This window comes from Camelus ferus, chromosome 2 (assembly GCF_009834535.1).
Source record: "Camelus ferus isolate YT-003-E chromosome 2, BCGSAC_Cfer_1.0, whole genome shotgun sequence".
Taxonomy (NCBI): domain Eukaryota; kingdom Metazoa; phylum Chordata; class Mammalia; order Artiodactyla; family Camelidae; genus Camelus; species Camelus ferus.
Genome location: NC_045697.1, coordinates 66530014 through 66554508, shown reverse-complemented (window position 1 = coordinate 66554508; position 24495 = coordinate 66530014). Strand labels below are relative to the sequence as shown.

The 24495-nt window shown below is 38.5% G+C and overlaps 1 protein-coding gene across 6 annotated transcripts in view; it reads right to left on the bottom strand.

Moving 5' to 3' along the window:
- BMPR1B (bone morphogenetic protein receptor type 1B) overlaps positions 1-23183 on the bottom strand; it is a 347906-nt gene extending 324723 nt beyond the window's left edge. For 4 of the 6 annotated variants that reach the window (XM_032460042.1, XM_032460056.1, XM_032460036.1 and 1 more), the window contains exon 1: positions 23042-23182. The gene's annotated coding sequence lies outside the window, so the exon portion shown is untranslated. Of the gene's footprint in view, positions 1-23041 lie in introns of all 6 variants that reach the window. The other 2 variants (XM_032460090.1, XM_032460082.1) reach the window with 1 other exon arrangement.
- Between the last annotated feature and the right edge of the window lie 1312 nt (positions 23184-24495).

Here is a 24495-nt window from a genome sequence, read left to right as displayed (position 1 = left end):
TTATTTTATCCTATTTTGGACCAATTCTCATTTTTCAAGTAATCAAAGCAATACAAATAGCTAACGGGGTATGTGCGTGTGATGTGTGTGTTGTGTTATGGAAAAAGCGATGAGAAAAAAAGGAGGAGGAGAGACGGGGTGCTGGCATGGGCCCACTAGTGACAGAAATACTGTAGCCATCAAATAAATAACAAAAATCAGAGGCCAAAACAGACAGAACAATTCAGTCCTGAGAACACTTAGAGTAGGGACAAAGAGCCCATTTATATCAGAAGTATTTACGAAAGCAGAGTTTTTTAGAGTGTGTCTATAATAATTGAGTAATCAGAAAAGATTAAATTATGTTCAATATAACCTATTTTATGAGGCAAGGAAAAAGCACATTATTTTTAGAGTTGCCTATCAATAATAACTAAATATTTTCATGATCAAGGATGTAAAACTTAATCATCTGAAAAACTCTCTTAATTTGAATAATCCACAATTTAAATATGCCAGACAGATAGGGAATTGCTCAATTTAGTAATACATCTTTTCAAAATACACTATAAATCCAACAGTGCCAAGTGATGGAAAAGCTACACCACTGATAAAAGGAAGAAAGAATAGTTTGAAAATATCCAGTAAAGATGGGGGTTATGAAATAAAAGAACTATTCATTTCAGAAAACAGCCAGGGCAAGGGCGGGGGTATGGGGGATTGGCAGAGGGTGGGGAGCCTCTTCTGGCTGATTTTGGTTAGCTCTTCCTAAGGCATTTACTTTGGGATAAACTACATTTAGAATATAAAACCGGTGGCCAACAGGAAAGGAAGACGCAGAACTAAGTCCATTCTCTTCCTGTTTATCTGACTGCATATCATTTCATATTTCAAGTAAATAAAAAAATAGACAACAAGTATTTTTGCAAGTGATTAGAAGACTCAAAAGTTTCATGACAATATTTTGAAATTTAACGTGAGCATAATTGAGACAAAACTTCCCCTTAGTCATTTAAATAGTTTACAAAAACTTTTCAGCTCTGAGATCACAAAGTTAAAACACTAGTGAAAGAACATGAAGCAGTGACCATTTCTAAACTTCATGGACATAAAAATCTTAGCTCTCGCCCAAATAAGATCATCATGGTAATACTGAGTAATAAAATGACATACTTGGTAAAGTGGATAACTTCACAATATAACTATCAAAAGTTATTAAAGACAGTACAAGAGTGTAAATCAAGGAAGACGACATGGAATTTCTACAAAAGAGATGCCACAGCCTACAAAGAGCCATTCATTGTGACGAAGCAAGAAGATACTAAAGATAACGAGATATTAAAGATAAGAAGAGGTTAAAAAAAAACTAAAAGATATCCTTTCCTTTTTGTTTAAAAGTTATCTTGATTAAACCTAAAACTGCTCTAAAACAATAAAGTCTATCGTTTTGTTTTAAAGCTCACAAGATAAAAGAAATTCCTCCTACTTCAACAAGTTCTAGGAAGATGCAGTGAGAACTCTCTCAGTGTGGACAATGGAAAGCACAGGGTGAACCCCTGAGGCCAAGCTCCTACCTGACAGACAGCTCTGCAGAAAGACCCAGGCCAGGGCTGAGTGCGCACAGGAAAGGGATACGGGAGTGAGAGCGGAACCTCAGCATTCAGAAGTCATAAACCTCTCAGCTGGTCTCCCTGCCTCCCAAATCCCGATACCCGACCCAGCAACCCACCCCAGACACGCAATAAAGTTACCTTACTAAACCTTGTATCTGATGTTAGTCTACTACATTGTAACAGTAATAACTCGTACTGGTTCTCCATAGCATCTATCAAATATTTCATACATTTTATATATGATGTACTGTACTGAGATAAAATATACATGTATAATAGAAATGTATAAAGAATGACACTATTTTAGGTATTAATACAAGTTTTACACCGCAATGAGCAAGCACACCATCTTGGAGTTTAAATTTTTAAGATCAGGCCTTTATCTGCCACTCAGATCTCATCTTTTCCAGTTATCCTATGATCTCAACTTACCAAACTATTTCAGTTCCTCAACCACAGGCTACCTTTTCCAATCCTAATAATGCCACAGGGATTACTGTTCTCTACTTGGGACACACTATCTCTCCTCCTGCCTCAGGTTACCTGTTAAATTACGTTCATCCTTCACAACACAGAAAGGCTGATGAGACCACTCCATCTTAGAATGCTCTGTTGAAGGAAAGAAAGATAAGCAATTGTTCGTCTGCTTCCCATCTCTCATTAGGCAGAGTTTGCCACCCCAGGGTGTTCTCTCCTTCGCACTTAAGGCTGTGCTTCCTGGCCCCTCTGGGCAGCTTCCTAGAAAGCTGCAGCCTCTCCATTCAGGTGGTACCTCGCACAGGAGCTACAGACACTCACATCCCAGTGCGAGGGATGGAGGGGCAGAAGCTGGGTCCTCATCTCCTCGGAGGAATCTGAGACAGAAGCGATCAGGACGAGGTGACGGCAGAGGCAAGGCACCTCAGTTAAGACCGGAGACTTGCCAGGGCTGCTCTGAAGCAGCAGAGCAGGCTGCTGAGACATGGGCAGTAGAACCCAGAAGCCCTGAGAAGCACACAAACCAGACTTACGGCAACCCTCCCCTTGTGCCACTCAGGTGACTTATATGCTCTCAAGATATGCAGATCTCGTATGAAAAGAAGGCTACCCTGACATCTTCTCCAAGAGAAGAGGTACAAGTCCAGTTCATGGTAGTAATGCAGTTGTCAAAAAGTTAGTAAAGGAAGCTCCCGACTTTGCTGTTTCCAGCTGGTTTTATAATTTTATATCTATCATCTACTCTTCCACCTCCCACTTTAGATTCCCTTCACCCTTGACCAGTGCTCTGGGTAATTTGGGGTTCTGCCTTATGAGATGACCCAGACATTTATTCCCAAGGAGCTTGGACCTCTAATTGCCTTGCCTCTGTCAGGCTATGGTTGTTTAAATTGTCCAACTGCGGTTACCACAAGGCAGGGAAACACCAGAAGGCAGCCCAGTGAATCCCTTAAGCCAGAGATAATGCTCCCTGTATCCACTGTGCAGTAATACCCTTAGCTTCTCCCAGTGTTCAGGGTTGACTGGTCTAGCTGACACTTCTTTTATGCCCGCTGGTGCACTGTCATAAGCCCAAAATGAACAGGTGGTATTCACAGCTCCCAGTCAATGGAATTCTTACTGTGTCCTGTCCTCAACAGTGTTCTTCATCCCACCGTCCAGGAATCAGGAACTCTAAACCAGCAGAGGCTAAAACTGCAGGGACAGAAAGCACAAACTTGCAAGTAGGTCATGGAAACTGATCGTAAAAGTCAAGTCTAACTTCCACCCCTTCATTTTCAGATTCTTTTAATCTGTTATCAAGTCAGCAGTATCTACCAGCTATTGAATCAGCACCATATATAGTGCATCCAACACCAGAGTTATCCACAAGCTGCTGCCTTCACTGAACCTTTCCTCCATTCCACAGACCATCCCACCCTTCTTATCCAGATGCTTCTGGGAGCTGGGGAACACAGTAAGACCCATGAATCCTGTGATCATGGGCTCACGCATAAGACAGGCCCCTTAGTCCAGGGGACTGTTAGATGGGGTACCATATTGATTATGTTAGTCATCCCGTCGGTGGGCTGAACACTCAGATGGTGATTCCAGCAGGGTTCTGCAGGCAGCGGAATAAAAATATCTCTATCTGGTATACATATCAATTTCGATAAGGACAATTTGCTACCTCCTTCTAGTTCAGAAGTGCCCAAGGTGTACAAGATAACCCAACTGCCACCAGAGACAGGCTAGACAGTGCCCTACGAAGGGCTCCATGTCTTTGTCTGCTTATTTGCAGGTTGGACACTCGGCAGAAGGTTCAGCGATGCGTTCCTTGTTGTCTTGGTGAAGGGAACGTCCTAAGGAACAGAACTGGTGGGTTCTCAAGTCTTACAAAGCAAATTCTTTCTAATATTCCCGCCCACTAAGACTTGTGACTCCTTTCTCAACATACCAAAGAAATTGACATTTTCACATGTCCTAGCCAGATCGTTTACTCCCAAGTCACAGTTAAGTACCCACATGATAATGTTTACCAGACAGCCCCTTATATCCCATGTCCTAATATCTTTTAATATGACTTTTTTCTCTTCCTAATTTTCATATTTCTATGCGGTCTTCTCTTTTTTTGCTTAGAGAAGTCCCTTTAACACTTCTTCTAAAGTCAGTTTAGTGGTGCTGAACTCTTTTAGCTTTTTCTTATCTATAAAAACTCTTGATCTCTCCCTCAAATCTGAATGATAACCTTGCCAGGTAGAGTGTACTTTGTTGTAAGTTTTTTTCCTTTCATGGCTTTGAATATACCATGCCACTTTCTTCTGCTTGCAGTTTCTACTGAGAAGTCAGCTGATAGTCTTATGGGCATTCACTTGCACATAACTAGTTGCTTGTCTTGCTGCTTTTGAGATCCTCTCTTTAATTTTTGGTATTTTAATTGTAGTGTTTTTGGTGTGTTCTTCTTTGGGTTCGTCTTGTTTAGGACTCTGTACCTCCTGGACCTGAGTTTCTGTTTTCTTCCTCAGGTTAGGGAATTTTTCAGCTATTATTTCTTCAAATAGGTTCTCTGCCTGCTTCTCTGTCTCTTTCTCCTTCTGGGACTCCTATAATGTAAGTGTTGCTAGAAGTTTGATGTTGTCCTAGAGATCTCTTAAACTTTCCTCATTCTCTTTTTTTCTGTTAAGCCTGGGTGATTTCCACTAGTTTGCCTTTCAGATCACTGATCCATTTCTCTGTATGATCCTCTGTATAATATATTTTTTATTTCAGTTATTGTGTTCTTCAGCTCTGTTTGGTTTTCCTTTACATTTTCTAACTCTGAAATTCTTGCTGTGTTCATCCATTCGTCTCCTGCATTCATTGAGCATCTTTATGATCATTACCTAGAACTCATTATTGGATCAATTGCTTACCTTCACTTCATTTATTTCTTCTTCACTTTGGTCTTTTTCTGAGCTTTACAGAAATTTAATGAATATATTTGGAATATTTATTAACATACCTAAGAAAATGAGTAAGATTAAATAGATATCATGCTAGTAGGATTATAAATTAGAATGATTTAACTGGAAAGCAATTTGGCATCATATATACAAGGCTTCACAAAAATATTTAAAGATCTAATCATAAAGGTGTTCACTGAAGCATTTATAATGAAAAATAGTAAAAATATTTTTAAATATTTCCAGTCACTAATTAAAATATTTTGAGGCATATTTAATGATGAGAAAATATTCATAATTTGAAGTGAAAATAAGTCAGGATGGCAACTTCAGTGTTTTTTAGTCTAAAAACGTGAGAGGGAAATATATCAAAATGATAACAAATAACAGACTCCAAGTAGTGCAGTTTCCTTTTTGCCCTCCTCCTGTTTTACAAAGTTTTCATCAAACATGTATTAATTTAATAATTAGTATTTGCAGAACTAAGACATAGTAATAGAGTAAATGAATGAATTCTGAACTTTAGGATATCACAAGCTGTGTTTTCTACTATTTTAGTGAGTGTGGTTTAAAAATTTTAATTTAAATTCTGACTTTTTTTCTCTAGAAAGCATAAAGATTTGAATGAAATATATCAATTCCTTTCCAGAACTAAGAGTAAAACACATCATATAACCAATTAAAATAAATTTGCTGAATAATTTTCTAATGTCATTGAGGCAAAGAGAAAAAATAGGACACTTTCACTTATTGCTAAGTGAGCAAAATAACGCTAAGTTTATCTAGCATTAGCCTTCACTTCATAAAGAAAAAAAGAGATGGAAGGAGGAGGCTGGCTTAGGAGTCTCTGATGCATCATTGTAGAAATCTGCTTCTAACACACAAAGAGGGGTCTTGTTTTATTGTTCTTTGAAAAAATATTTCCAAACATTTCCCCACTTTTCTTTTGTCTAGATATTATACAGATTATGAACATGATTTTTTAAAATAAACTTAACATCTCAAAAAAAGTTTTAATAGAGAATGAGACAGAAACAAAAGTTTCAAAAGAACTTTCAGACTTTCAGAAAAAAGCTATTAATTTCTAACTGTAGTAATAATATTTGAAACAGATGTCTATCTACTTTCAAATCCAAACTGGATCATGGTTTACACAGTTTAATAAAACTTTAATTAAGGTTCTGCAATAGTGTAAACTGATCATGTCATGCAACTAAACACTTGCTTAATACTAACATCTCTTCAAGCTCCACTGGTGCTAAACTTAACCAGGCTTTTCATAACTCATCCAAGGGAAAATGCCATTGAAATTAATGAAAACATACAATTTATCCTCTTATTTCATTATATGGACTTTTTTTTTTTTTAAGAAGCAAGCATCTGAAATAGAGATGGAAGTATCCCAAACTGAATAAAAAGGGAAGGAAATAACTATTTTGAAGAGCTTATTTCTAACAAGGCACTTATATTTTAGTATGAATATCTGACTTAAAACACTTCGCATTTGGAAATATTCTGTAAGAAAATTGTTTCTCATTAAAATTGATCAATTAACTGTAAATTTTCTTCATTCTGTTTTAGTAGAACAGTCTCACATAGGTACCACTTTAAGTGGTACTGGCACTCAGCCTACTTTAAAACATCTAAAATAAAGGGTAAGAGGGAACACTTACTGAATAATTACCATATATCAGGCAGAGTTCGAGGTACTTCACTTCAACTCCACAACATCCTTCCTGAGTAGTACCCCTACAAGATGATAGCACCAAACGCAAGAGCTGGGATACAAACTCTGATATCTGCCTCCAGATCCAGGGCAGAGCATCTACACTGGATTTAGTCAAAGCACGGAAGAGAATTTTTTCCCATCTCATGTTCTACAATGTATTTATAAAACAAATACAACAAATTACACAATTTTTTTTTAACGTCCTAAGGCTTCTCACATATTCTCAAAGTGAACACTTCCATTAATTACAAGGAAATAAGGATGAAAACCATACAAGGTAGGAAAGTAAATCAGTCAACATAGACCACGCATCTTTTGGTGTTACATTCTACGTTGTGACATATGTAGAAAAATATTTAAATAGAAGACAGTTTTGGGGGCATTCAATACATTTAAAATGGTGAGGATGCTAATTACACTAACACAGGAAACCAATAAATACAAGCATACAGTGCAGAGTATCACTGCATGACTTCCATCCTAAGGTGGAAGAGGGTGCAGGCAGAGCAAAGGAAGAAAGAGCCCAGTGAGATGGGATTAACAGAAGCTTTTCCGAAAATGAACTAAAAAAATCAGTTTTCCAAAGAAGGGAAAAGTACAAGAATAGTGTCAGTATGAGAAATTCATAAATAAAGTGATACATGTTAGGTATAAAGGTAATCAGATTTTTCTTCATTTTTCAATCCAACTTCCAAGAAAAGAGTCCATATGAAGGGGACTTGCCTTACTTTGTTTCACATTGTTCCTCAGTTTTGATTCAGGATGTTTTAGTATCATGAACTTTCATACAATCACCATGGACAAGAACATTTTCAGCATTACTTTACAACTTCAATGTCTTCCTTATATTGTTTCCCTTATCTCATAAGAGCAAACAGTCCACGTAATACAAACAACTCTATAGTTTTCAGTGGAGGATTCCTGCTTTGTATCAACAGCAAATGCTCCAGGATGATTTTTTATTCCAGGGGCTTTGAAAATTTGTTTTCTCAATTTTATTTTACTCAGCTTGGTAAGTATAATTTTCCTCTTAGCATAGATTCTTTCAATACCTACTGACATACCATAGGGGAAGGCTGCAAAGAAGCACACTGGGATTACAAATTTGTTATAGATAATCTAGAAAGTACCACTGAAACCTTCACACATAAAAAAATAAGAGTTGACTGTTGTTTGAAAATAGTTCTTAAAAGGAAATTACTAATCAACTTGAAAATAATGATACATCAAGTTGCCTAAACATTTTAAAGGGATCTGAGTATTAAACCAATCCTTGAACAATTTGAAGAATATTTTACAAAAAAATAGAATAGGTTATTAACTTCTCATAGAGAGAACCAGGTTAACTGCACAACATTTAAACCTAGTTCAGCCTTTGCTTTTATACTAAAAAGGGTTTTAAAAGAGAATAATTAGTATGGGGCATCACAGAAACAAAGGTAATCAATAAGGCACACAGAAATCATCTTAGTAATTAGTGAAAAGTTACCACAAAGTTGAATTTATCATATTGCTGGCATGCTCTGCATACTTTATTTCTAGTAAAATTAGCCACTAGAACCCGACAGTCAAACGTGAAACTGAATCTGATTTCTGAACAAAACCTTTTTCAACAACTGCCATAAAGTTCTTCAAAAATAATTCGAAGAAAGCAGTACAACAGTACTGACTACAGAATTACTTCTTACTAACCAACATTATCTGAAACCCCCAAGTAAAGGGTTTATTTATAAAAGCATATAAAATGGTACCTAGTGTAATTACATAACCTGTAAGTATCAATATCTCATGTAAAGAATTATAAAATATCAAAGGTGATTAGGTTTGGAAGGTGCTTAATTTGTGAACATTCTTTTGTCTCAGAAATTCCAAAAACCACCTGAATAATAAAAAAAAAAAATACAGAGATTAATCTGTTATAGTGCCTTGCTCTAAAGAAACTAATGCCATACTGTAATTATTAACTATAATAAGATTTCCCCTTTTTGGGTTACAGAACCACAGCATTTCAAACCAGAAAGACCTTAGAGAGCTTGGCCAATCTTTTACTTAAGTGATCAGTCTCAGGCTCCAAAACTAATTATGGCCTTTCCTGTCTCCCAGTTGTGTGCTGTTTTCAACATACTACTTGCCTCCCTCCCCTTGAAATAGAGAGAACAGATGTAAAATGCTAAAATAATAAAAATAAATGTATTGAAATGTACTACTCTATCTCATCCATTACTGTGATGAGAAATTGCAAAACAAGAATTATTTGACCTGAGAAATGAGAATACAAAGAAGATCTGAATTATATGAGATTACGAAAGTTAAAGTAAAAAATAATCAACTAGTCCTTCCTTATTATATGGTTTCATAATAAGATTATGAAGGGTCATTCAATGATTTAAGTGGCAGGTAAAATTAAAACAAATCAAAGGAAGTACCCTTGACATGCATAACAAGCCTCCAGAATACACAAGGTCACAGAACAGAGGTCGCATCGTTAAATCCAGTAACATGATTTTAAAATAATCTGGATCATTAGTGAAGCAAATATCTGATTATTTATGTTCAACATAAATATAATTTTCCATAATGGAAAAATTGTATTTTGGAATATAAGGATTCACGAAGGAAGCTTTCTTTTCATTCCAAATTATACTATAACTTACTGTGTTTTTGTGGTATATATGCACATTTGGAAAATCAAATGGTGATTATGAGACTAGTAAAAATGAGCTGATTTTAACAAAATATTTGTAACAATAATTTTTTAATTTACTATTTTACTTTTAATGCCTAAATCCATTTTAAACTCTGCCTTCAACACAGCACTTTGGCTCCATGTAAAATACATGTTTTATCTAGTTATTTTGGAAACTAAAGATTTCTTTAGTAACTTTGCTTCAGCTAAGCTCCATGATCACAGCCAACAGACTCCATTTCATTTAACCCTGCAAAAAACAAAGGTATTATGCTTAAAGCAAGGAAGGTTTTACGATTCTTTGAAAGTCACTGTAGTAATTTCATTTCATGCTAACACATTCGAACTAATAGAGAAAAAAATTACAGATAATGATCTAGAGTCAATTAAAATATTTTAAAAAGTGATTTAAAAGAGTTAAGACCAAACTCTCCTCAAAGGTTTTTACTGTGTTTTCAGTACATGCCTCTGGTCCCTCCCAACAAATCAACTTTGGCCAAGCCCCAGAATCCAATGTTTACAATTCGGTATATATTATGGTGCTTCCTACAAAATAATTTTTTTAAGTTTAATCATGTCATTTCAGATAAATTGATCAACTTTAAATAATTTTCATCATTTGCATCTCTATATTCTTAGCAAACTACCTGAGCTATTTGATTTCCCAAATTCACTAAAACTTGTCACTACATTTAAACCATGTTAATGACTCTCATGTCCCTCTCCCTCACATGCACATACACAAAATATGTGGGTCAAATGGAAGCTAAATTTAGTAAAAAAATGTCTTAACTTTGCTCACAGCATGTCTACATGCAATTACCAACTCTTAAAGTTGTCATGCACAGGTCTCTCCCTTCTCTCCAGTCTTTAAAAGCCCTTGGGCCCCCCGGGCTGAGCGCTACTCATCTTTCTAGCATCAGTAACTAACAACATCTGGCTGTAACAGCCCTCCAACACTTACGCACAGATTTAGAATCAGACAGCCCTGTATTAGAATCCTGGACTAACATCTGCTGAACCTCACTACGCCTTAAGGTCTTTCATCTGTAAAATGGGGATGACAATTACCATCTTAAACACAATTGGCTTATTTATTTTGTAGCTCATTGTCTGGAACATAGGAAAGACTCAAACACGGTAACCTCTTTTTCGCTTGTTTATGTATAATTGCATTTCAACCATCACATTAATGCTAAATTTCATCTTTCTCATCCACAGCCTTTCAAATTTCCTCCAATTCAGTGTTGTTATTATTTCTTGGCAATTTGGCAAATTTGTGAGGTCTACATATGCTAAAGTATAAGGTCACCAAAGGATTTAGCAAACAATGGTCAGGGGTGGGTGGCTTTGATTTTTTTCAGGGGTAATCATGTCTTGGCATATTAAAAGCCATGTGGAGCTTCAAGGGAGAAACCAGTGAATATAATCCATCCTATTTTTTTTTTTAAGCCCTTAACAGGCCACAGAGTTATTAAAAAGAACTAAGTCACCATAGGATTAGATGAACTTTTAACTAGATATACAAAGATGACACTAAAAAAAAGAGGGGGGGTATTATTTTGGCAAGAAAATTATAAATAAGGAAGGTGCTAGAAGTGGTCTTATTTAACATCTTTATAAATGATGTAGAAGAGGAAACACAGATTAAGTTTTCCAGGTCTGCAAAAGATACTAAGTTTTTCCAGTATGTGAAATGCCAAGTCAGTGGGATTTCCAAAACTTTTGAGTTTCTAGGAGGAAAACATCAAGTAAGATACAAAGTGGAAAACTACAGGGTTATATACATATGGGGGAGGAGTATACAGGGACTACACTACTTAGGATAATGGGCCTTAGTTACCATAAAAAGGAGCCTAAAAGTCCCTGTGTTAATGTGTTCCCATAGCCAACAAAGCTAATAATGGCACTGACATCACTCAAGAACAAAAAACATGCTTCTCCGTCCTATTTAAAACCACAGTTCATTTTTACTTAAAATACTACATGCAGTTCTGGTCTAACACAGCCTAGCACTCCAGTATCTGCTGAAGAATGGGGGGAGGGAGGGACTAATTCTAATTTCACCAAGAAAGAAGGAGAAATAAAGATTTAGAAACTGAGGAAAATCCAAGGAGATAAAAAGCAATGATCAAGTGGACCACAGGACAGCCCTAGGAAGAAAAGTAAGATAGATTAGCATTCCTTCCGTCTAGAAAGGTGAAGTTTACAAGGAAACATAGATGTTAAAACTCACAGACTCTACACAACAATGGAAAGTGTGGACAAGACAGATACAGAGCTAAGGAATTGCTGCTGTAACTTCAACTAGAACACACGAGCATAAAGCCACGAAGTTAAACACGTTGAAAAATTCTAATCAGTTCCAAAAAGAGAGCAGTGGTTTATATTGAGGAAAACAAAGATATTTGAAGGATATAATTCTAAATTTTAAAAGAGAAATCACAGAACACTAGTCATAGCCTTCCCTAACATCTCCCCTGATGGCACCACTGAAAGACAGAATAAGACTGAATCAACTTGGCACTTCATGAATGTTCTCATCGACTTCTCATTTTGTCTTTCCCATATTCCGTCTGTTTATGCTCTGCATTTATTTTTTGATAGTGAATCATTATGATTTTAAACATCTTTCCCCTTAGAGCAAGACTCAATTATCTCTTTGACACATATGGTATCAAGTTCATACATATTGCATAAATATTTAATAATTCCATTTGTAAGAAAGACATTATTCACAAACTAAAGATGTAAAATATTATTGTTAAACTGCATTATACCTTCCAGGTTTAAGAGATGAGCCAAAAAAGGAATTTACAGTCTCACGGTAAGCCAGGCTGCATGCTAGTAAGTTACAAGAAAAATGTTTAAGAATGCCTAACATCTTTCAAACCACAATTATGAATACACAAAATTTCAAATAGGAGCTAGAGAGTGTTTGGTGAAAACATATACAATGCAATTACAGATGTCTGTATATCAAAGAACTGCATGAAAATGAAAAAGTCTATATCCAAGTAATATCGAGCAATATATTTTACATAATATGTGTTTGTGCCATTTTTAAGTTTTTAGCCATGAGAACCCATTTCTTTAAATGTTTAAAACATGGGCATTTCATAAAAATACTTCGAGTGAAATTATGTAATAAGTGATTTCTTAACAAAATAGAAATGCGTCTTCTATTCTATTAATAATTCTAATAATATTCTATTATTAAAGTATTTTAAGATTACGTCTAGAGAATACTAAGTCATCATTCCAATTACAATAACTTAGTCAAAACTCCAGTCAGAGGATGGTATAAAGCTAGAAGGACCCTGGAAATACCCTACATGTTCAGGATCACAGAAATGAGCATGTTTTAATAGAAAAAAAAGTAGTTAGAGCAAACAGTGATTTCAAATCAACTGCAAAGGTGAGAACAAGGAAGAAGAAGGGGTGGGGGATTGGGAAGGTGAACACAGACGTGGAGAAAAGAGCTGCAGCTCTAACATCAGGATTGCAGCAAATGCCGGCAAAGGTTTTTATAAAAAGCTGAAGATGTTTTCAATATCTTTAAACTGCGAAATAGGAAGTATTCCAGAAATAAAAACATTAAGTCATACTCCCTTGTCCGAGCATATGAAATATATCCCCTATGCCGTTGATCACAAAGGATAAATTTTACAGCAAAAAAACCTGAAAATTGAGTTTTTCTGAGCAATTTTCAAATTCTTCATGGCTGTGTGAAATAACATTACAATATAAGAGAAAATACAGAAAATGTATTGCACAAAATCTGATGTGCCTGAAGTACAGACTGTTTCAAGGCAATATATTTACAAGAAGTTTTGAATTATCTGCCATTTTTAGAAACACCAGCACGTGCTTTTATTACTAAAAGGTGTCAAAACCTAAACTGTACAAAACATTTTTGGGAAGACGTTAATTTATATATGACTTTTATCTCAGCCTTAATATACTCTATAGCATGTTAAGATGCTAAAATTTAGCTAATTTTCAGTTACAGAATTAAGAATTTCTTATACCATCTTTACTTAAGGAGAAAGCATACATTATTCCATAAATATGCATAATTATGGGGTAGGAAATGCCTAATTTGCCTACAAAAATTGCAAGGGTTTGATGACTGAAGCAAGGAGTGAATCAGGTCCACTGAGAATTACTAAGAAAAACATAATCAAACATAAATGCCACAGAATACAAAGATCATTTTCCAAATTGGTTCCAGAAACAGCTCCTAGGTAAATTTCCATGAAAAGCTAATTTAATTCAATTAAACAGTGTAGTATGGTTTTCCTCTTCAGAAAGAATTTAAATTTTTCATTTGCTACAGATGTTAAAGATAAATGTTTTAAAGTGTGATTGATTTAATCTTGAGATAAAGATTCAAAACTGTGGAAGTATTTTGAATGGAGAAGGACTTCCTGTGCAGATATATTTTAATTACAACAGCATCCATCATTTATGAAGTACACAAGGTAAAATCTACAACAATAAGTATTTTTCCAAGTCTTTACATTAGGTACTGATATATAAAGGCAATACTGTCTTTCCCATTCAAAATTATAAAATTATAGAAGATAAAAATACTTAGAGGCAATGTTTGTCCTCCATATTAGTTTATTATTATACTCCTACACCTCCAACATACAATGGAGAGAACAAACTTTTTATTTAAAAGTTAAATAATAGTTTAATTTATTCTGGAAGTAATTCAGGCTTCCCTGGATAGCTTTTCCAAGTTAATCTCAACATTATATAAGTTCACTCACAGTCACTCAGGATGAGTAAGTAATGCCTCCAAAGCAGCCTGGTCATGGATTCTTGTGCGTCCATCTGGCTGCTGGCTGGAACACTGGAATGACTCATAAAAATGAAGCAACCTGAGGTCACCTACTCCAGGTCTCTTAAACAGAACTGCCAACTGCTTACCAGGTGGTTCCAATTTCCGAGAACACTTAAAATGAGAAACTCATTCTAGATACACCATTTTATTTTCATATTGTCTCTGGCCACAGAATTGGGTAAGGAAGGAAGGAAGCTCTTTTGAAATGTAGATGACCAATCATCTGAAGGCCAGAAGTCACTGCATGTCTGGGATTGAGAATATTATATAAAGTCAAATGAAAAAGAAAGGCAGGACTCAAAACCATACTAAATTATGCTCCCAATTTTGCAAAGAAAAAAAGATCCAAAATGTTAATAAGTAGTTATTTCTGCACAGCACAAGAGAGTGATTTTTGTTACAATTCCTTGTATTTCTCAAGTTCACTTCAAGGGATATGTATTCTTCACCAGAAAACTATACAGAGAAGTCGCTTTTCAGAAGATATTACACACTGTAAACCCTGGCTCAGTGAGCCCCAGAGGCCCAGAGAATACTCACATCTATACTGACAGCAAGTCTTTCTCTGGGAAATGAACTCACTCATTTTACTTTTAGAAAGAAAAAAGGGAGGAGGCACAAGAAGAACGGAGTTCCTACTCTGTAACAGGTGTGACAGGTAGAGGAACAAGTCCTGGCAATAAGAATGGTCCCTTTCTCTCAGGAGACAATAGACTGGTGAAATGTTTAGCCAATTATTTGTATCAATTTTTCCTAAAGTATGTTCTGAGGAACATTAGCCCAATGATAAATGCAGGGAAAAAACAAGTCCCAAGGTCAAAAACCCCTTTTTTCGGAGACAGTCACAATGCGTATTAGCATCATCAAGGCTCAGCGAATGCTTGCAGTTTAAAAGCGTCAGCAATGCCCAGATTTCTTTGATCACTTATTTACATAATGAATGCCTGTGGTGTTTACTATGACATTGTTCTGAACGCTTTACAAATATTCACTCTTCTAATCCGCAAGTAAACTTACTAAGTAATCACTATTATTGTCATTCCCCTTTTACAGATGAAGCTGAAACACGAGAAGGGTCAGTAACTTGCCCAAGGTCACACACCTAAAAAGTGACAAGAAGGCCAACTCCAGAGTCCCCACAGTTAACCAGTAGGCCGTGCTGCCACCCGCAAGATCCGTCTTGGGCTACACCGCCTGCCATTCCACAAAACCACTATTCATGAAAATAAAGGCAGTCAAGTAAAACATACTGTTGTATGTCAACTGCTCACCCCAACTGGCAGAACAGCTCACACTACTTCAAACTCCAAATTTCTCACTTAGTATGTGATGAGTGAGAAATAACTTGCTACAGTGTTAGGCTTAAAATTTTCTAGCGTGTAATTACTAAACGAGAGAAATTTGGTTAAATTGTTTTCCCTCTCTGTTGTCATTTAATTTTATCAAACATCTTAACTCGAAGGAATTTTGATTAAATAAAAATCTACATAACTTAGGCCATTTCTATATTCAAGTTCCAAGAGTCTCCTAACTTCCAGAGGTTTCTGGGTTTATTTGTCATTTTCTTCTTCATGCCTATCTGACTTTAAAAATCCTAAAAGATGTAATTGACAGGGAGATGGGGAACACTGTGATCACTAATTATCAAATGATACGCTCAGTGTTATGTTTCAAAATGAAGAGATCGATGTAGAATGGTGCTGTCAACATATGGTTAAGTGAAAGTGTAAGTAAAAAAACATGTGATCTTACTTTCGTTTAAAAATACATTACATTTCGTTTAAAAATGCACAAGAGCCTTCATAAAGTATATATGTGTAGTATATCAAAGTACTAATTTTAGGTAATAAGGAAATTTATTTTCTGTAAGTTTACCTGCAATTTCTAATTCTCCTACCAAGAAGATTATGTCATCAGGAAAACTCTAAAATTCCCATATGAAGAGCTTGCATAAAAGATGCAGGTTAACAAAAGCCACTTAGAAACACCCCTCTTTCAGTTGCTTGTGATCAAGAAAATGATACTCCTTTCTATGACTCTCCACCACTGTACCTTGTTTATTTCCTTCACAGCCCTAAACACAACTTGATTTGTAAATACTATGTTGTTTATTTCTTGTCCCCTCCCCAGTCCTCAACCCAAGTAAGGACATATCTGCTTTTCTGTATCCACGCCTAGCATAGTGCATGGCCCTAAACAGTGAGTCTATAAATATACACTGTGTTAATAATGAATAAAAGAATGAATGAAACACAACCAAATTACATACATGGTAGGTTTACAGACTATCAAGTAAAAAATTTAAGGCAATCAAACTGCTTGACAGAAAAGTACTTACATAACAACAGTTGCCATTTTCTGAGCCATTATTGCATGAATAGAAGTATATAATTTGGGGTGGAAAGCAGATGTCCAACAGAGTTAAGGGGAGCCAACTGCTCTTATCAATCCAAGAAGGCTCTGAAAAGGAGGTAGCTTTCAGAAGCTTAAGCAACAGAAAATGGGAACTTAACTGTTACAACTTCTGATAAATTGAAGAGGATTTATTTACAAACAAACAATTTAACGAAGCATAGGCAGGAGTGTAAAAGAAGGGTAGTGCAGTCAATCAGGATAGTAAAAGCAGAGGAGCTAATTCCAGAGATTACTGGAATCCTGAGACAGAGACAGCCCAAGAGAAGGGTCCCTTCAGGAGATCAGGGACTTCCCGTGCAGGGACACAGGCAGCCTAAGCTGATTACGGAAGAAGCAAACCAAATCAATACCCTCTCTCCACCCTCCCTCTAATCTCCTGTTGGGGGTCCCTAGTAACCTAAGTTATCTGGAAATCAGCACAGTTCATCCAGGTTTCCTCCTGGACAGAGTATAAAGTAGAAGCGGGGACCACAGATCTGGGGAGGCAAGCAGAAGATACTGGCACAGAAGCCAGTGGGTGTAACGCATGAGGTTTCAGCAAAATGGAGTTAGACAGGAAGAGAGGACACTCAGATACAGAAGGGACTCTCTACTTATTGAAAAAGGACCTAAAGCAACAGTGAAAGAATTGCTGGACATGTAGAAGCGAGGTAATGCCAAGTTGCTTGTGAAGCCCACTTGAGTAAAGTACTACATTCTGCAATAAGAGGAAGGATTTGGGGATAAGCCCCCATTATGTGCACTAGCGTAGCTAAATGTCATCGGACAACAGCAGAATAGTAGCTCGTTTCCAGAGAAGAAACTGATAATTTAGTACCTTTTACAGATCATTGTAAAGTGTACTAGTTAGATAAAACTCACTGATTTGTATCAAGAGATTAATTTAGACAAAGGCATCATCATTGCAGGCTTCCTTGGAATCACTTCAGATTCATAAATCACCAAATTAACTAGTGACAGATGTGTCTGTACTTGTTTAAGTCCATATCTATCTAACTGCTATAAAAATGACTAAAATGTTTATCTCAAGACAGCCAGGCAACAAATGTTATAAAGATATATTGGATTGTATCTCTTTTCCTTTAGCCAATAAGTAAATACAACCTGCAGAAAAATCATTTCCAAACTTGCTACTTAATACTTCCAAAGCTGAAGGCACATGCAGCCATACATTTTTTTGAAAGACAGGAAAAATAAAGTCAGCAGAGTCAAAGCTACGGGTCTCTAATAGACTGCACTCAACAGCTTTCCACAAATATTTACTGAACGCCTACTATATACTAGCTCTTTGCAAAGGACTGGGATATGATGGGTGAGATCCAGATCTAAAATACGGACTTTACAGTGAAGTCTTTCAAGAAACATGCAAAGTTTTCAAGGCTGAGGGTTAGAAAAAAATGACAGTAAAACCTAATTAGAGGAATTCTGACTTGCATCCTTTCCTTTTTAATCAGCACACAAAATTTATGTATGATGAAGTGTAGAAAAGGTTAGTTCAAAGAGCCAAGCATCCCCACGTAGACCAAAGATCACTTTGAGCCCTAAAGAACCTTGCCACAACATTTCCCAAGACATACTGCAGCCTCTGAGCCAAGGAGCTTGCTTGTAGCCCAGGAGGTATTTGAAGGAAGGTAAAAAGGTGACATCTGGGAACTGTGAGGTGCTGAGATCTACAGTTTAAAAGTAAAAGCAACCATTGAACCAGCGGATTGCTGCAATGAAGATCTGTGGGGGCAGGGGAAACCACACGGCATGATTCAACCCAGTTACTCTTACTCAGTGATAAGAACAATGTCTGATCAATCTCTCCAGGTTCCACCCTTGGCCAAACCACCAAATTCAGCTAGATGCTTCTCATGGTCTCCCACCACATCATCTTCGGACATTGTTGCTCACACTACAGACAGTCATGCTAAGTCACATTTGTTCACTTCCATTTAAAATTCTCCAGGGTGGTTCAATAAAATGTACTTTGAATAAAATGCATACTTTATAACGTGGGCCTAGCAAGCGCTCTGACCTCATCTCTATCATTTCCCCTCACTGCCAGTGTGGCCAGCCTGCTGCTGCTTCAGAGACAGCCTTAATGTTCCCCCTGCCAGGAAGCTCTCCCACATCTCCACTGGGCTGACTCTCTTGTCCAGGAACATCCTTAGAGAGGCCTTCCTTGACCACCTCACATAAAGTAGCCCCAGCACTCGCTGTCATATCACCCTGTCTTATTTTCCTAATGGCAATTCTCACTACTGGAAATTACCTTACTCATGTGCTTGTTTACAGTTCACTGTGCTTCCACTCTCTAGAATGAGAGTTCAATGACAGCAATGGCCTTGTGCCTCTTGTGGCTGCAATGTCCCAAAGTATATAATAATGCCAGGTCAAGAGTAGGCATTCCAACATTCAAGTAAAAACGAATGTAATTAAGATAACTGGCATGTAAGTAAATGCTCTAAAACTCATGAAAATTGATTACTGCCTGATGTAAATCATGCATTAACCTTTTTTTTTTCTTATCTCAATACTACAGATCAGCTTTAAGAATACTCAGAAGTAACATAAAATGTCCCTCTTCTCTATCCCAAATCTTCATTTCTCTCTCCAGACTCTATCCCTAAAGTTTCAGTTTTCCTTAATTTTAATCATTAATTCAGTGCAAATGACTTACATCTCTATGTGCAGGCCTGGCCCCTCTCTCCTCTGCACCCTGGCCTGCCTCTGATACTACAACACTTCTACTTCCAATTTCTGCCATCACATCAAATTTGGCATATGGAAACCCAAAATTAGTACCTCTCCAGCAAAATCATTTCTCCTTCTACCCTTAATACTTTTATCAACTATCCTCCAGATACCCAGGTTTAAAAGCTAGAAATTATCTTGATTATGAAATTCAAGAACTGGAAGGGAGATTGGAAAACATCAAGTGAAGTGGTCGTCAAGCTTTTTTTAAACTGAGTTTGCCTTTTTTTTCAAACAAAAGCTCACAGGGAAGTCTGATATGTAAAACAGATGAATTTGCAGTTGTTCTGGGAGTTAAATAGGTCTCTGAAGAAAAACTTCAAAAAGAGCCCTTAATCTGGTCCAAACTTCCTTTCTTTTCTCCTCACCCCTCTTCAACATACACACAGAAAGTTACAGAGGAGAAAGTTTAAGTCCAGAGAGCTTAAATCTTTTTTGCAGGTAGAAATAATTCAGTCTACCCAAGCTGACACAGTTAACACCCAGAACAATGCTTAATACATAAAAGCACTTAGAAGTCCGTGTTCTAAAAGACACGTATCACCTCCATGCATATGTAAACCCAATTATTGTCAGTTACTGCAAACTGATACATTTCATGCAGGACTTATCAGTTGGCATGAGAAGTCTTCAGCATTTCAATAACAACTGTTAACTTCTAATAATAGACATATTTACCCACTTCTAGTGAAAGAAAGCAAACATGAGTCCAGTGAGAAGAACCGTGGCCCCGGGAATACAACGCGAGGTCTCAGTTCTATAGCCCGTGGGGCTTCATGGCCTAGTTCTGAGCCTGGTTTTCACATTCTTTGGGCCTCATCTGCTTCATCATCAATATTAACGTGTGATGAGATGCTTTCTCCAACTCCTTCAACCCTCAGTCTCTGAGCTGCTATTACACCATGCTAAAGTATTTCCCCCCTTCAGGTGCTGCACCAACAAAAGGTAGCATCACAAGTTAGAGACAAATTGGAAGAGAACAAATCATCCTTTGAGGATTTTCTGAGTATCTATCATAAGACAGGTACTGTGCTGGGCGTCTGAAACACAAGGAAGGTAAGAAAAGGACCCTATCTCACCTCAAAGAGAAAAACAGCCCGAGAGGAAGAGCCGAGCTATCACACGGCAGAGAGGTGAACGCTGAGGGAGGAGTGCACTGAAGCCAGAGGGTAGACATGAGGCGGCTTATGAAAATTAGAAGAGGCTTTATTAGGTTGGCGTAGATGACAACTGACTTTCAATTTAAATGATAAATAGGAGTTGAGCGCTGAAGAAAAGTGGAGGGTGCTTTATCTACCCCCCAAAAATCACACTTTAAATTGTATTATTTATTTAAAAGCACAAGGCATACAGTACTTACTGTAACAAAAATAATTTATCAGGCCACCTCAACAATTTTCGATGTTTATGAAGAAAAAAGTTAAGTCAATTTCCTTTTAATAAATATTATTTAATGACTGGAACATTCTGAAGGGCATATATGAGCACACCATGAGCAGGGGCAGCACGTCACTCAGGGACAATGATCTAACAGGGAATTTCAGAAAACCCTGCCCAGGCTAAATGCTGCACAGCACCTGGCAGAAAAGGTGGCAAAGCCCCTATAAATAGTGATTGATTCACTAACATGACATAAATCAAGATTTTAACTCACCAAAAACTAACATTTTGATTTAAAATCACAAATCAGTGCCATTAAAATTCATCAGCAGACTCTAGCACTTGAGTAATGAGATCATATCAACTCATATCTTGTGACCAAAAGAAAAAGGTGGTTTTCTAAACGGTAATTCAGATTGGACAAATAACGCACTGTATCAAGTTTTGTAGCCCTAGGCCATATTTTGCTAAAAACAAAGGTACATTATACATGAGTAAAGAAAACAGTGAAAATCAGAGCAATTAATTTCTCAGCTATGTTTCCCACAAAAAACCATCACTCCTATGATTTGCTTACAGCACACAACCTTTTTTTGCATCGCACAATGATCTAAGTGTGTAATAACGTGCATATTTCACGAAGATGTAATATCCTTCAAAACATCCTTATGGTGAACGTTTTCCAAAGAAATTATTGATCTCTGGAATGTCTCATGTTTTAAAATCACTGACAAATCCTTTCCTATTTTCTTTGCAGTTAGAAATAATTCTTCTTGATCACTAGAGTGTAAAAGGTATAAGAGTACAAAGACTGAATATTTTCTTAAAGACACATGTCCCAGTTGACACAGGACATTTTCCATAATTTTCCCCAAACAATAATTAGGAGAGCTGTCACTAGGATCTTAAAAATATATCTAAGAAAACAGGTATTAGTTGGCATCAGTTTAGGATAGCAAAGAATTTCCCTAAGCGCTCTTTCAAATAATTTTCAAATAGTTTTTAGCTGAGTCCCCTCAGCACTGGGGGAAACCTTCGTGTTTCTTCCCAGAATCTAGGAACCTTTTCTCAGGTGGCTCAGCTCCACTGCAGGTATATTTGGTACTTTCTCTTTATATGTTACAGGCCATCAGCAGCTTTCTTCTTCTGTTTTCTTTCACTGGCACCTTTGTGGCTGCTCACAGTCACTGACCTCACCTTGGTGGAAAGGTGACTAAGAAAAGAGCAATTCCTAATAACTGAAGGAAACCAGAGTTCCCATTCTGTGGGGAACAAATACGAAGGACCCAGGACCCTACTGGAGCGGCGCGGCTCAAAAAGAAAGACACCGCACCGGACAACTTCCTGAGGGTCTCAAGTCTAACACCGCAAGGGACAGACAGAAATATGGAGCCCTGACACAAACGGGACCGAGCAGACTGATGGGTGCAGAAAGCAAGACACAGTGAGACAAGGAGCAGAAAGTCAGCCTCTAAATGAGAGCGCGCGCGAAAGAGTCTGGGAGACAGAGAGGACAGAGAGAGACAGAAAGGGGAGCGGGAAGAAAGAGAAACAGAGGGAGACTGAAAGAGACAACAGGGGGTGGGGGAGAGAGAGAAAGACAGAAATGAGAATGGGGGGGAGGGGACACTGAGAACCTGAGAGAGACAGAGCAACAGACGGGGGGCCAGAGACAAGCAATAGCGGCAGCGACGAGCAGGTCCGAGGCGCCGGGACCAGCCCGCTGCGCACTTTCTCCGCCGCGGGGTCTCAGGAGGCGCCCGGGGCAGGTGGCTCCGTACGGAGCTGGGAGCCGGCGGGTCCTGCCTCGGCGGGCTCCGCGCCTCTGGCCGGCGGGGCTCCCTCTTTCCCCCAACTCCGGGGCTGCCCTCCGCTCACCCTCCTGCCCCATCCCACGGCGCGCAGGTCCCGAATGCCCGCCTCGGCGCGTCCCTCCTTCCCCAACTCCGGAGCACGTGTCCCGCCTCTGCCCCCGACTCCTTGCCGGCGCGGGCACGAGGTCCGGGGGTCCCGGCAGAGCCGCCCATGCACAAAGCCCGGGAGGCCGCCGCCCCACGGCCGTGCGGCTCGCTCTCCTCTCGCCGGCGCGACTGCTCCCGCCCCGAGCGGCTGCCGCCCGCGGAGCCCCGCGCCCGGCTGCCGCCCACCCGGGCCCCCCTCTGCCCGCCCGCTCGCGCCAGCTCGGCCGCCCACCGCACGCGAGGATGAGGACGGCGCCCCACCGCGCGCGCCCGCTCGCCCGCGCCTTACCGGCTGCTGCACCCGGCCCTAGCGTCCTCGGCGCCGCCGCCCCGCCGCCCCGGGTCCCCAGCCGGTTCCGGCGCCCCGCAGGCCCCGCGCGCACTCCGCGCCCCGCGCCCGGCCGTGCCGTCAACTTCTGGCCGCCGTGGCCGCTCTGCCGCCGCCGCCGCCGCGGGACTTTTTTTTTCCCCCTCTCGCTCCTCGGCTGCCTCTGGAATTTTTTTTTTTTTTCACTTGCCCTCTCCAGCTCCCACTAGTGATTGGAGACTGAGAGCCAAGTACTTAACGAAGGGATTACACTTCTCGACGCACTTGGAGCTGCCCCAGCGCCGCCGCCTCTGTAAAGAAGGGTGAGCGGACTTGGGGAGCCCGCTGCCTCTCGCCCTTCCACCGCACTGCATCCAGGGTGAACTTCCGAGCTCAGCCTGCTTCGCAGAGCCTCACCTCGATTTCAATCACAGATGCTTTCTTGGTCATGTGTAACAGGGATTTCAAAAAAACCTACGTTTGAGGAACAAAGATTTGTGGAATTACTGGTCAGTGAGAGCTGCAAGGGGCTCCCAAAGATGATCTAGCGCAGTGGACTGAAACTTTTCAGGGCCAATGACACTTTTGAGAAGTTGATAAAACGTTAACACACCTCGTAAAAAAAAACCACACTTAACACGTCAAATTATGCCTGCAGTTCTGGACGGGGAGTGTAGGAACCCTGAAACACAAGTTGACCTCCTAGGGAAAAGATATTCTTTTCTTTAAATACATTTAAACTTTAAAAAAAAAAAAAAAGCACGCAAACAAAAAGAAAACACTATTTGATGAAATTTTACAATTAGCGTGTTTATTTTGGAAAAGTACGTAACGTCTTCACTTCGTGGTTCCCTTGCTACATCTTTTAAGTGTTGAAACATTTTCTAAAGAGGTAAATATAACTTAAGCTAGCCCACAATCTTTCAAGAGACTTGGGGAGAATAGTTAACTTTCCAAAATCAGCCATTTTGCTATCTGTATCTCCCAAGGACATACCTAACGACTTCCAAATATTTTTTTCCTCAGCTGCCTACCCTCCAGAATTTCCTTGTTTTGCAAAATTTTCCCGACTTTGAAATATTAATAAACCCTCTTTGGTCACCATCAAGCATGTGATTTAAATAATTTAATACAATTTCACTCTCATGTAGTTTTTCCAATTTTTTCATATCTATTTCTATTGTCTAATTCTTAGCCTACTGTTTTCTTTCAATTCCTCCTTTTTTAAAATTATTCCCATTAAATGATTTTATGTTAAGTATTAAAAATGATTCTTTGAACTTACAAGAAAATGTTTAATTGTGTATAACTGTATTTTATGCAGTTCCCACTCAGGAGTGAGCAGGTGGTGCTCCAGGCACTCACTGATTGAGTCTGTGAAATGTGAGCACATTTTCCCCAAAGACATGTTAGGTAGGGTCCCCACAAAAGTCTAT